At 44.1% G+C, this 5,000-nt stretch overlaps 1 protein-coding gene across 2 annotated transcripts in view; it reads left to right on the forward strand.

The window, feature by feature from the left end:
• Remo (Remoulade) overlaps positions 1-5,000 on the forward strand; it is a 247,876-nt gene that overhangs the window by 12,771 nt on the left and 230,105 nt on the right. Inside the window, exon 1 of one of the 2 annotated variants that reach the window (XM_070116750.1) lies at positions 1-782. This exon is cut by the window's left edge and continues 192 nt beyond it. The exons of the other annotated variant lie outside the window; for it this stretch is intronic. The gene's annotated coding sequence lies outside the window, so the exon portion shown is untranslated. The remainder of the gene's footprint in view (positions 783-5,000) is intronic. 2 annotated transcript variants of the gene reach the window in all.

A 5,000-nucleotide genomic window follows, 5' to 3' on the forward strand; every position in this document is an offset into this window, starting at 1 on the left:
CCTCTCCTGGCTGGAAAGCAGGCGACGCCGCCGGGAATCGTTACTCGCGCTGGTGCTCCTCCGAGGCTCGCCGGGGCCCTCCGCCGCTCGCTGCTGCAGCGCGCCCGACAGGAGCCGAACCAGGGCTGAGTTATCGTTATTCGTTTCAACGCTCACTTCCGCGGCCGTGTGACCCCCTCGCCCCCTCCTCCTAAAGGTGCTCATGTTATACGCGGATGTGGATCGGTCGCAAGGCGTGATGTGGACGCAGGGGATCGAAGTGCACGCTGGTGGATATTGATACTTTTCTCACCCAATTATTTATACTTCCTGCTCACGTGGGGCAGATCGCGCCGTCGGTCCGCGAGAAGGGAAAAGGTTAAAGAGGAGAGAGAAAGAAAAAAAAAACAAGGAACCTGTGACATTGGCCCCGCAAGCCCACAGGAAGGGACCGCCGTTGCATATTCGTCATGTTCGTCTCGAGTGAATGTGTGCGTGCGTGTGCTCGTGTAGAGACGTAATCTGTTGTGAAGCTATTGATTGAGGTGCAAGGCTAGGTAACCCGCCCCGGAGTATCGCGTGCAGGGCGATGTAGATGGTAAACTCCGGGGCACAGACGCTGGGGCGGAGAGTCGGAGGTGGAGTGCCGTCCCGTGGCTCGAGGGCCGCCGCACAGGTGTCATGTCATCCTCTGGGAGGGCCGTGCTGACAGCGTGCCGACCCACGTAGGCTGAACCACGTGGGGATAACCTGTGCGTGACTCCCCCCCCACCCACCTCCCCTCCCCCCCTCCCTTGTTCAAGGTACGTTGTTTTGCTTGCTAAGAATCGCGACACGCCCCCTTCGCCTCATTCCCGTCTCTCTCGCTTTCTTTCTCGATTATCAACACATCTCTCCTCCTCCTCTATCTTCCCCCTCTCTCTACCTCTCTGTCTTTCCCTTTTCCCCCTATCTCCCCTGCCTTTCCCCTCTTCGCTGTCTTTCCCTTCTCCCCCTATCTCCCTTGCCTTTTCCCTCTTCTCTGTCTTTCCCTTCTCCCCTATCTCCCCTGCCTTTTCCCTCTTCTCTGTCTTTCCCTTCTCCTCCTATCTCCCCTGCCTTTCCCCTCTTCTCTGTCTTTCCCTTCTCCCCCTATCTCCCCTGCCTTTTCCCTCTTCTCTGTCTTTCCCTTCTCCCCCTATCTCCCTTGCCTTTTCCCTCTTCTCTGTCTTTCCCTTCTCCCCCTATCTCCCTTGCCTTTCCCCTCTTCTCTGTCTTTCCCTTCTCCCCCTATCTCCCCTGCCTTTTCCCTCTTCTCTGTCTTTCCCTTCTCCCCCTATCTCCCTTGCCTTTTCCCTCTTCTCTGTCTTTCCCTTCTCCCCCCCCCCCCTACCTTCCCTGTCTCTCCCCTCTCCAACACACGTTTCCTCAGCCCACAGAAGTGTTCCCATCTCTGCTTGTGACCCTACCTTCCCCGGACCTCCGATGCTTCTCTCACTCCCTTGACCCGTCCTCCTTGACCTTCGATTTCTGCTCTGTCACGTTCTCTGACCTTCTGGAAAGCAACTCTAACGAAATGGGCACAGCAAGATAAAAAGATAAATGTCTGAGATGGGTAGAGCAAGATAAAAAGATAAATGTTTGAGATGGGTAGAGCAAGATAAAAAAGATAAATGTCTGAGATGGGTACAGCAAGATAAAAAGATAAATGTCTGAGATAGGTACAGCAAGATAAAAAAAGATGAATGTATGGAAACAGGAAGAAAACGCAAAGAGAAGAAGACATAATGTACAGTAAAAGAAAAAATATTCGAGGAGGTCCGAGTCAGGCTACCGTAGGATTTCGCTTCAGATGTTGGACAGGAAGACCAGATGCCGCACCCGTTCTCGGTATCTGCGATTTCTCTATTTTGTTATATTTATTGTTTTATTTATTTTTATTTATTTATTTGTTGTTGTTGTTGTTGTTGTTGTTGTTGTTATTATTATTATTATTATTATTATTATTATTATTATTATTATTATTATTATTATTATTATTATTATTATTATTATTATTATTATTATTATTATTACTATTAATAATAATAATAATAATATCATCAGCAGCATCAGCATTATTATTATTATTATTATTATTATTATTATTATTATTTTGCGTGGTGTGTGTGTGTGTGTGTGTGTGTGTGTGTGTGTGTGTGTGTGTGTGTGTGTGTGTGTGTGTGTGTGTGTGTGTGTGTTTGTGTGTGTGTGAGTGAGTAAGTGTGTGAAAATATTGTTAGATGTAATCTCCTTTCAGCCACGTTCGTAATTACACACGCTTTTTTTTTTTTTTTTACTTCACATCTAAACAATGTATTTATCACATTCACGAGTGTTGTTGTCATAACTCGACCTAACCTAATCTAACCAGGTTTAGCCCTTCCTTAACTCCCAACTGTCTGATCTATGACAACCCATCGGTACCTGTAATCTTACGTAATCAAGCCCGTCGCAATTTAATTCATCCTCGCCTATATGCTAAGTTCATCTATTAAAGCCATAAGTTTGGCCTCGGATGCACCCTGGTCTAATTTATCTTGAACTTGGCTTGATTTAGCGCATGTGAAGAACCCGGAAGTGCTTGTAATTTGTCCAGCACCGTGAACACTCTCTAAAATAGATGCTGTATGAATTGTTTTCTGGATACTTTTATCGTATCGGTAAATTCGTTAGCCAGCCATTAAATAAATTAAATAGGTTTCAAACGATACCGGCTAACAGAACCTCAGATTTTAATATATATGTATTTTTTTTTTGTTTTTTTTTTGGCGAATGGTTCGAAAGGGAAAATGGCTGTCAGGAGCAGATACATGCATTTTTGCCTTCGGGATTAATCGTATCAGAATAATCTTTTTTTTTTTTTGTTTAACTAGCACACAAAGCCGATTTGGCCGGCGGAGGAGCGGGACCTGCCAGGAGCAGAGGAAGGGGCTCGATGTTTTTCCAGTACCAAGATTTTAGGGCCATTTAGTACCATTTAGTGCCATGTAGTACCATTTTGTACCACTTAGTAGAGTTGATTTTAGGGCCATTTAGTACCAATTAGTACCATGTAGTACCACTTAGTAGAGTTGATTTTAGGGCCATTTAGTACCATTTAGTGCCATGTAGTACCATTTAGTACCGTTCCCCTTGCTGGTAAATGTGATACTTCCGGCTTACTGGTTACGTGTATACGTATCTGGACACGCATGCACAAGCTCGCTAGCGTTATCTCTGTCTGTCTGTCTGTCTCTCTCTGTCTCTGTCTCTCTCTCTCTCTCTCTCTCTCTCTCTCTCTCTCTCTCTCTGTCTCTCTCTCTCTCTCTCTCTCTCTCTGTCTCTGTCCTCTCTCTCTGTCTGTCTGTCTCTCTCTTTTTCTCTCTCCCTGTTTCTGTCTCTCTCTGTCTCTGTATGTGTCTGTCTCTGTCTCTCTCGGCTCTCTCTCTCTCTCTCTCTATTTATCTCTCTCTCTCTCTCTCTCTGTCTCTCTCTCTCTCTCTCTCTCTCTCTCTCTCTTTCTCTCGGTCGTAATGGTCAACATTTTGTAATGTAATTGGTAGTCTGGGTTCGCAGTTTTCACCTCCTTTGCCACATCTAGAAAAAAAACTATTTTGAGAACCTCCCCTCCTTTTCTTGGGGGTGGGGGATGGGGGGGGGGGGTCGTCAAGTGGTTATTGCTATTGCCCAACAGTCATTAGCATTTGGGTTGACGGTGGGCGCTGGTTAAGGGTGGGTGTGTGTGTGACCTTATTGGCTGAGGGTACGGAAAGGGTGGGGGTGGGGGTGGGGTGGGAGTTCGTGTGACTGTGACCCTTACCTTAAAAAGTCAGAAATGGTATCAATAATGAATGGTCATAACTTGGGTTTTTTTTTTTTAGAATTCTTTCGTGTGTATTTTGTGTGTGTGGGTTTCTGAAAGTATGTGATTCGATGGTGTGTTGTTTAAGTATGTCATTGTAGTGTAGTCTGTAATTGAAAAAGTATGTTAGAATGGGAGAAATGTTTAGATTAGTATTAAGGGCCATTTACCTCTTTTTTTTAACTGGGACTCGAGCCTTAGGAACGTATACAAAAAAAAAGAAAAAAAAGAAAAAAACTGCCTACTGAAAAAGACATTAAAGGAACTTTGCAATATATTTAACTTCTTTTTTATATTTACTCGAGCTGGGTGGCACTCTGATCGTGTCAAGATATCTGTGTTAGATGTTCCCAGAATGTTCGAGAATATCTAGCTCGAGGGCGTCAAGGTAGCAAGGACGTGAACCAGTATTTAGGCTTATATTTACAATTCAAAAGGTAGTTTACATGCAGGCTCCCGTTTGCACACGACTACAGACAACTTTGTACAGACACAGACACGCTGTTACGCACACGAGCCGACAATTAAACACTCAATTCGCACACATACTAAAACACAAATTCGCACACATACTAAAACACAAATTCGCACACATACTAAAACACAAATTCGCACACATACTAAAACACAAATTCGCACACATACTAAAACACAAATTCGCACACATACTAACTTTCACGCAAATGTGTATATGAGATGTTCGGAAGATACCGGTACGCTCCAGAAATTAATATCATTTTTTTGGTGCAAATATGATAAAGAATTTTGCTAACTTACCCTCCAACATTCTCTTTACCTTTCATGCATAATACCAAGCCAAGGAGTTGTTGAAATCTTGCCTAGCAGTCCACTTTTCCACCTAAAGATTACCTTGAACAATTGTGTAGAATTCATGGTGAACAGATTGTAACAGGAACAACGAAGGGAAGGGCAAGAAAACACACGAATATGCCGATGGCCTTTTCGCTATTGCCCTGACGAAGCAATAGCGAAAAGGCCTTCGGCATATTCGTGTGTTTTCTTGTTCCTTCTCTTCGTTGTACCTGTTACACCTTGAACAATGAGAACTATTATAGCTCTGTCATTTATGATAGCGATACAAATAACTGCAACAGCAAGACAAATATGGAAGTTATTATGATCATAATGATTTAAGCAA

Source organism: Penaeus vannamei, chromosome 39 (assembly GCF_042767895.1).
Source record: "Penaeus vannamei isolate JL-2024 chromosome 39, ASM4276789v1, whole genome shotgun sequence".
In the NCBI taxonomy this organism is placed as follows: Eukaryota; Metazoa; Arthropoda; class Malacostraca; order Decapoda; family Penaeidae; genus Penaeus; species Penaeus vannamei.